Here is a 9,571-nt window from a genome sequence, read left to right as displayed (position 1 = left end):
TGGAATATATTACAGAAAGAAAGGAAATAGAAAATACGAGGTAGGATAAGGAAATGGAAGATAGACTATTAAGACTGCATATATCTAGGCTTCCCGCCCGCTGCCCGCCGCCTTCTGGAAGGTGGGAGCGCCCCAGCTGTCGCCTGAGGAGTGCACTCCGGGACCTCGGGCTACACAGCCTGCGAGGGGGAGAGCGGTGCAGCCAGTGGCGATGAAGCCGTCCTGGCTGCAGCGTCGCAAAGTCACCGGAGCCAGGGGACTCGGGGGGTCCCTGCCTGGGTCCTCTCCGGCCCAGGGAGCCGGCCCGGCCCACAGGGCGTACGTGGCCCCCGGCCCGCGGGGCACTCTCGGGGGCCGGGGCTGCCGAGTGCTGTCGTCTGCCGGTGGTGGCGGCGAGTACAAGCCCCACTTCGCGGCCTAGGTGGCCGACCCCGAGCGGTTTTGGGGCAAAGCGGCCGAGCAGATCAGCTGGTACAAGCCCTGGACCAAAATGCTGGAGAACAGATACCCACCTTCCACGAGTTGGTTTGTGGAAGGAATGCTTAACATTTGTTACAATGCCATCGATCGTCATATTGTAAAATGGTCAAGGAGATAAGATTGCTATCATCTACGACCGTCCTGTTACAAACACTAAAGCAACTATTACCTACAAAGAGGTTCTGGAGCAGGTCTCTAAGCTGGCAGGTGTTTTGGTCAAGCATGGTGTCAAGAAAGGTGACACCATGGTTATCTACATGCCCATGATCCTGCAAGCGATGTATACCATGCTGGCATGGGCAAGGATAAGAGCCATCCACAGTCTCATATTTGGGGGATTTGCATCCAAAGAACTAAGCAGTCGTATTGATCATGCAAAGCCCAAGGTGGTTGTTACAGCATCATTTGGGATTGAACCTGGAAGAGTAGAATACATTCCCCTTCTAGAAGAAGCACTGAGACTGGGACAACACAAACCAGATAACGTGCTCATTTATAATCGTCCAAATATGGAGGCAGTTCCTTTGGCTCCAGGTCGTGACCTTGATTGGCATGAAGAGATGGCCAAAGCACAGTCACATGACTGTGTTCCTGTTCTTTCAGAACACCCGCTGTATATTCTTTACACATCCGGAACAACAGGGCTGCCCAAGGGTGTTGTTAGACCCACTGGGGGATATGCTGTGATGCTAAACTGGATAATGTCTTCTATCTATGGACATAAACCTGGAGAGGTGTGGTGGGCAGCCTCTGACTTAGGCTGGTTTGTTGGTCATTCCTATATCTGTTATGGACTTCTTCTGCATGGGAACATGACAGTCCTATATGAGGGGAAGCCTGTGGGAACACCAGATGCTGGTGCTTATTTCCGCGTGCTCGCGGAGCATGGAGTAGCTGCCTTGTTTATAGCGCCGACTGCAATTAGAACCATCTGTCAACAGGACCCTGGGGCAGCCTTGGGGAAGCCGTACTCTCTGACAAGGTTCAAAACATTATTTATGGTTGGAGAACGATGTGATGTGGAGACCCTGGAATGGTCCAAAAAGGTCTTCAGAGTACCTGTCTTAGACCACTGGTGGCGGACTGAGACTGGATCCCCAATTACGGCATCATGCATTGGATTAGGTAATTCTAAAACACCTCCTCCAGGACAAGCAGGAAAAAGTGTTCCAGGATACAATGTTATGATTTTGGATGACAACATGCAAAAACTGAAGGCTCGATGTTTAGGAAATATTGTGGTAAGTTGCCATTACCACCTGGGGCTTTTTCAGGACTCTGGAAGAATCAGGAAGCATTCAAGCATTTATACTTTGAAAAATTTCCTGGATACTATGACACCATGGATGCTGGTTACATGGATGAAGAAGGCTATTTATATATTATGTCTCGAGTTGATGATGTGATAAATGTTGCAGGTCACAGGATTTCTGCAGGTGCTATTGAAGAGTCAGTCGTTTCCCATGGTACTGTGGCCGACTGTGCTGTTGTCGGCAAGGAAGATCCTTTGAAAGGTCATGTGCCCTTAGCCCTCTGTGTGTTGAGAAAAGATATAAATACAACAGAGGAACAAGTTTTGGAAGAGATTATAAACCATGTGAGACAGAGCATTGGCCCTGTGGCTGCGTTTCGAAATGCAGTGTTTGTCAAACATTTACCCAAAACGAGGGCTGGCAAAATTCCTCGGTGGGCTCTGTCTGCCCTTGTCCACGGCAAGCCCTATAACACCTACAATCAAAGACCCCGAGCATTTTTGGGCACACAGAAGAAGTGCTGAAGCAGTCATCATGACTTTTTCCCCTATTTTGAGTCAATTTGAATCAATTTTCTAATTGGAGTCAAATTTTTGGAATTATTTCCCATAAATAAACATTTAAATAGAAAAAAAAAGACTAGCATATATCTAATCAAAGTTTCAGGAAAATAAAAAAGAAAGGAGAGAGAATTAAGAGATAGCTCAAAATCTACTACTTAAAAGGAAATTGATAATTTTCCAGAATTAATGATAAATATCAATAACAAACATGATGAACATATTATCCTCATAAGTTCATATTTATGCAAGATATTTAAAAATGCTCAATACACAAACAGTAAGTCAAAAGAGTCAGAGAAAAAGGTACTCATAAAGCTACAGGTGTGTATGTTGAGTGGAGCAAAATGGAATTTATAATGTTTAGATAAGAAAGGAGCAAACTATGGGGTTTACTTAACTGCAAAAACAAGCCTTTGATAAAATTCAACAACCATTCATGACAAAAGTCATAAATTAAGTATTAAGGATAACTTTGTGAAGTTGGTTAAATGTATCTAAAAAATCTGTAACTTGCTTCATAATAAAGGTAAAAATTAGAAATAATTTTATAAATATTGGAACATAAGTAGGTATGATAAATATCACTATCACTGTAATGTAAGATGATACAGTAAGAACCGAAAAAAAAAGTGTAAGAATTGGGTAATTAAAAAAATAGTGAAAGGAAGAAAACTCTCATCTTCCAGAGATAATATATTTGTATCCATAGGTAACCCCAAAGAATCTAGGATCAAAATATTAGAAAAAAGAGTGTAGAAAAACTGTAAAATAACAACATCCAAAAATCAATTATAAACCTAAATGTCAGGAAAGCTAAAATCATGTGTTTGTAAAAGATCAAAACTGAAAATTGAAAACAAAAATATGTCATTTTAGATTAAGTCTATCAAAAATGTGTAAGATGTATGTATTGAAAGTTTTATTGAGGATTCATTAAGAAAGACAAAAATAAAGAGATAAGTCATAATCATTAACTGGAAGGATTAATATCATTAAGATACAAAAAAAATATTTTCCCAGGTAAGTCTATCTATTCAATATCATGCCATCAATTGGATAGATGCTTTAGAGTTGAAAAGCAGAATATTAAATGTACATAGAAATACAAAGGACCACAGATAACATATTACTGAAGAAGAGGAACACAGAGAGGTACCTGACCTATGAATTTTCTAGATCTATTTCAAAGCAATTATAAGCAATGCATAAAGTTGATATGGGAATAGGAAAATAGACCAAGATATTATAACAGGGAGTATGGAAAAAAAAGCAAAATCTAAAGTGGATTCACATTATTCATAGTAATGTTCTAATAAAGAATCTGGAAACACTCAGCAAATGCTAAACCATTGCTCCTAGGGGAATTAGAAGACTAGGTTCCTGAAGGCCTCTGATCACATTTCATCAATCCATCACATAACACATAACCTTGTTTTAGGTGTGTTTCTGCTTAATGACACCTCATTTAATATACACTGTTGACTTATTAACATTTAACTCATGGCCAGAACCACCAGAACTCATTGCTGAACAGAGCTGATCTAGGACATGTGCTAGGTCAGCTCTGTTCTATCTTTATGTATATATATATACATAAAGATAGAACATATCAGCTGTATATCATATCAGCTATATATATACATACACACATATATAAAGAACATATCAGCTATATATCATATCAGCTACATATATCAGCTCTGTTTTATCTGAGATAAAAGATATATATATATTTATTTATATATAGATCAGCTCTCTTTTATCTGTATATATAGATCAGCTCTGTTCTGTGTGTGTGTATATATATATATATATATATATATATATATATATATATGTGCCTTTTTCCATAAGGCACATCCCAGACTTCTTACACTTTATAATATTGGACAGCACTTCAGCCCTATGCTTGAGGCTATATTAAACAGCAAAATTACCATGAACCCACACCCAAATTCAAAATAGACCTCTCTAAAAAGTTTAAAAGAACTCAAATGTATAGTATGAAACTTGAAGTGAAAAGGCAAAGTGTCAGCTGACTCAACTTCAGCTGGGAACTTGCATGTAGGGTACCTCAATAGGGTACTTTTTTTGGTCACTCTGCATATGCCCATGAATGGTCATGAAAGCACCAAGAGTATTGATTTGGGGGTTACAAATAAATTTTTGTGAGTAGGCAAATTTATAAATGCATAATATGCAAATAATGAGAAACAATTGAATATAGACATTGGTATACAACTTGAATTGTCACTGAAACTTATGGGAAAAGCATGGATATATTAGTTAATTAGTGATTTCACTGGTAATCACCAGTTAAAAAATAAATCATATCTCTTCCTCATTTTTTCTAAGATTTTATTTATATATTTTAGAGAGATAGAGAGACAACAATAAGGGGAGGGGCAGAGGGAGAGGGAGAGAACCTCAAGCAGACTCCAAGCTGAGCTTAGAGCCTGACACAGGGCTTGATTCCAGGACCCTGAGATCATGACCTGAGCTGAAACCAAGAGTCAGACAATTAACTGACTGTGTCACCCAGGTGCCCCATATCTTCCTCATTTTTAAAAACCATTTGATGACTATTATAAAATTAGTAAGAATAAAACTTTTTTATTTAAATTAAATTAACCAACTTATAGTACATCATTAGTTTCAGATGTAGTGTTCAATAAGATTAAAACTTTAAATGATTAGAGGAAAATATGAAATTATCTTTATGACCTTATACTAAGGAAGTATTTCTTTAAAAAGAGAAAATCTCAAACTAAAAAAACAAAACAAAAAATAATAAATTCTACTATGATAAAATGTAAAACGTGTTTATCATAAAAATAAATTATTAACAATAAATCATACACTGGGAAAAGCTTTAGGTAATGCATAAAATCCAGAAAATATTAAATTCAAATTACATATAAAGATATAATACCACAAATTCCATTCCTGGGCAAATGTCCTAGAAAAATTATTTTCCCAGCAACCTCAGATGTTGTGGAGGTGCATATGAGAATGTTTATAGCAGCTTGCTTTCAAATAGAAAAATGTAACAAGTTAAAAATAACTCTGCATGCCTTAAAAAATAAATAAATAAATAAATAAATAAATAAATAAAAATAACTCTACATGCCTTGATAGAAGACTGTATGCATAAACTGTAGTATATTTTGAAGAGATACTTGTCAGAGATGGAATGGAAATACATTTATGTAGCAAAATTCACAAACATGACATTAAGTAAGCAAATAAGTTTCAGAGGAACATGTGCATTATAATATCATGTATGAATTTCCAAAGTACTAAAAATTTCATAATGCATTGTTTATAGAAACATGTGTATAAAGGTGTATAAAACCATATTGGAAAGACGGGGAAAATGAGTAAAAAATACAGACTAATAAATACTCCTGGCATGAGGACAGAGTGTTTTTTGATTGGAGTAGTAGACCCAGGAGCTCCAGTGGGACTCCTATCTTATTTTCAATTTGTACCATATAAATATACTCTCCTGTACTTCTTCATTATCTGTTAATTATGTTTTGTATATAAAATATGTTATAGAAAAATAGGAATTTAATAAAAGTGAGATAAGTTGGTATTCAGTAATCACTTTTCTGAAGTAATAATATATGAAATGAGTATTTAGGGAAGAAAGAAATTTTCAAGCCCCAATAAAGAGTCAAAAATTAGAATTTTAGAAGACAATTCTTGAAACTACCAAGAGACAGGACACTAGTGATATACCAATAAGTGCATTTCAGTCCAGAGGTTTATCTTGCAATGAGATCCATGTATCTGTTTTGATGTTACTTAATGGTCTTTTCAAATGTCTAAGTTCCATTTTTTAATTTTAAGTTACCAATAATATTTATAAATTAATTTGATTTCCTAAAAAGAATTTTTAGAAATGATGATAATGTATTTTTCAAGCAGGTTAAATATTTAGATCTATTTAACAGATTTAATGGAGGGGCATTTGAGTTTATCAGAAAATCTCTTGTGGATTTAGTTAGCAAGATATTTTAGCAAATATGAATAAAACAAGTGGGATGAGTAAAACCCATGCTCTTCACACTTAGCAGGGCTTTTCCCGCAATTTAGTTTCTCTCCCATTTGGTTCTTTTAATCTCCTCCTTTTTCATTTCAATCACTCTTGCTATGTTGGATCTCTTCCTACAGACCTAATTCTCTTGCTTTGCCTCTTCCTTCTACCTCTGTCTCTTTCTCACTCCATCATTTTCTCTCTTAAATCTTGCTCACAGTCTCCTTTCCAAATATTATTTCATTCACAGAAAACTTCCCCAGCGACTGTCAATTTAATAGAATTTCAATGTGAATAGACTTTAGTTGAAATTATCTTCTGGCACTGGTTAAGTTATAATCATTTGTGGACTCATTTCCCTTATATATCAAAAATCTTGAAAGCAAGAATTGCTCCTTCCCATTTTCTATTTCTTGTAATTCAGAGGTTGTACAAGTTAGTAAACAAAATTTATTATTTAGGGTGAATCCTGATCTAGGTCCCAGATTCCCAGTTCTCATCAAGATAGTATGCTTTAAAAATATTCTTTCAGATGGTTACTAAATAAAGTTCAATCCTTAATAATTTTTATCCAATAACTATTTTCCTAATATTTATATTTTCCTAATATAAATATTTTGTTATAGTTATATGATTAAATCTGAATATATATATATATATATATATATATATATAAAGAAAACATGTATGTATGAGCTGAGATATACCTAAGAGCAAACTTTAGCTTAATTGACCTTTGACTCAGATCGAACCTGCTGATTATTTTTATTTGAACTGTCCTGCCACTTGGCATTCTTCAGGGAGGTCACAACCACTCATAAGGAATAAGGCCCAAATTCAAAAGTTATGTAGTAGTAATATTTCTGGAGGGCCAAAAAAGATGACATTCCCATTTTCAGAGACATTATTTATTGTTTCAGTATGAGGTTTAACATTTATTTGTAATGCAACCAAAAATAGGCTTCTTATATGTAGAAACATTTTATCTGTTGCTACAGTAGATGAGCACAGTAGAGAAGACAATGTTATGTATTTTAAAATGCCATTAATTGTGATAGATTAAAAATTTTCCTGCAGAGATTTGATAGGCACAAATCTCAAAGCATATTGTTTTTTAACCATACAGCAATTTGAAGAGATACCTTTTTTAAATCTCAAGTGACAAATAGTTTAATCCTATGACAAAGAGTAATATAAATAAACAATAGTTGTATTAATTATGATTCCAATACTTTATGATGTTTAACATGCCTTTTAGTGAAATAAAATGAAGCAACAAATCTATCTTTTTAGCTCTAGTAGATTTTATTTGAAAAATAAATAAGAAATATATGGCTGTCTTTTTTCTTTCTATGAAAACAAAAAATAAGTCTTAATAGCATTATCTGTTTTTCCTTTAAAACAAATTTTCTTAATGCAAGTTGAATTTGTCTCAAATAGATCAATAAAATCTTAAAAAAAGGAAGAGCTTTTAAAAAATAAAATCTTCTTTAATGCAGAAATACATTGCATTTTCTTTCTGCATTATTACTTTTCTATGGTTATCTTTTTTAATTTTATTTTATTATGTTATGTTAGTCACCATATCATATATCATTAGTTTTTTGATGTGGTGATCAACAATTCATTGTTTTCATATAACACCCAATGCTCCATTCAGTATGTGCCCTCCTTGATACCCATCCCCGGGCTAACCCATCCCCCTCCCCTCTAAAACCCCGTTTGTTTCTCAGAGTCCATAGTCTCTCATGGTTCATCTTTCCCTCTGATTTCACCCTTTCATTTTTCCCTTCCTTCTCCTAATGTCCTCCATGCTGTTTCTTATGTTCCACAAATAAGTGAAACCATATGATAATTGACTTTCTCTGCTTGACCTTTTTCACGTAGCATAATCTCCTCCAGCCCCATCCATGTTGATGTAAAATTGGGTATCCATCCTTTCTGATGACTGAGTAATATTCCATTATATATATGGACCACATCTTTATCCATTCATCTGTTGAAGGGCATCTCTGCTCTTTCCACAGTTTGGCTATTGTGGACATTGCTGCAATGAACACTGGGGTGCATATGGCCCTTCTTTTCACTACATCTGTGTCTTTGGGGTAAATACCCAGGAGTACAATTGCTGGGTCATAGGGTAGCTCTATCTTTAATTTTGTGAGGAACTTCCACACTGTTTTCCAAAGTGGCTGTACCAATTTGCATTCCCACCAACAGTGTAAGAGCATTCCCCTTTCTTCACAACCTCTCCAAAAATTGCCTTCTGAATTTTTGCCATTCTAACTGGTGTAAGGTGGTATCTCAGTGTAGTTTTAATTTGAATTTCCCTGATGACTAATGATGATGAACATTTTTTCATGTGTCTGTTAGCCATTTGTATGTTTTCTTCAGAGAAGTGTCTCTTCATGTCTTCTGCCCATTTTTTGATTTGATTATTTGTTTTTTGGATGTTGAGTTTGAGAAGTACTTTATAGTTCTTGGATACCAACCCTTTATCTGTAGTGTCATTTCCATATATCTTCTCCCATTCTGTGGGTTACCTCTTGTTTTTGTTGACTGTTTCATTTGCTGTGCAGAAGATTTTTATCTTGATGAAATCCTAAAAGTTCATTTTTGCTTTTGTTTCACCAGCCTTTGGAGATGTATCTTGAAAGAAGTTTCTGTGGCCTATGTCAAAGAGGATATTGCCAATGTTCTCCTCTAGGATTTGGTGGATTTCTGTCTCACATTGAGGTCTTTCATCCATTTTGAGTTTATCTTTGTGTATGGTGTTAGAGAATGGTCGAATATCATTCTTCTGAATGTGGCTGTCCAATTTTCCTAGCACCATTTATTGAAGAGACTGTCTTTTTCCCACTGCATATTTTTTCCTGCTTTGTCGAAGATTATTTGACCATAGAGTTGAGGGTCCATATTTGGGTGCTCTATTCTGTTCCATTGGTCTATATGTCTGTTTTTGTGCCAGTACCATGCTGTCTTGGTGACCACGGTTTTTTAATATAGCTTGAAATTGGCCAACGTGATGCCCCCGGCTTTGTTTTTCTTTTTCAACATTTCCTTGGCGGTTCGGGGTCTTCTCTGATTCCATACAAATTTTAGGATTGTTTATTCTAGCACTTTGAAAAATGCCATTGCAATTTTGATCGGGATGGCATTGAAGGTATAGATTGCTCTGGGTAGCATAGACATTTTAACAATGTTTATTCTTCTGATCCACGAGCATGGAATGT

General features: G+C 35.7%; 1 pseudogene across 1 annotated transcript; it reads left to right on the top strand.

The window, feature by feature from the left end:
* Window positions 1-211: 211 nt before the first annotated feature.
* Window positions 212-2,271, top strand: LOC113927272 (annotated as a pseudogene). The gene has a single exon (XR_003521566.2). The product of XR_003521566.2 is annotated as an acyl-CoA synthetase short-chain family member 3, mitochondrial-like (transcript).
* The last annotated feature ends 7,300 nt before the right edge of the window (window positions 2,272-9,571 follow it).

The sequence above is a fragment of the Zalophus californianus genome, chromosome 7, assembly GCF_009762305.2.
Source record: "Zalophus californianus isolate mZalCal1 chromosome 7, mZalCal1.pri.v2, whole genome shotgun sequence".
NCBI classification, from domain to species: Eukaryota; Metazoa; Chordata; class Mammalia; order Carnivora; family Otariidae; genus Zalophus; species Zalophus californianus.
This window is presented reverse-complemented; position numbering and strand designations above follow the sequence as displayed.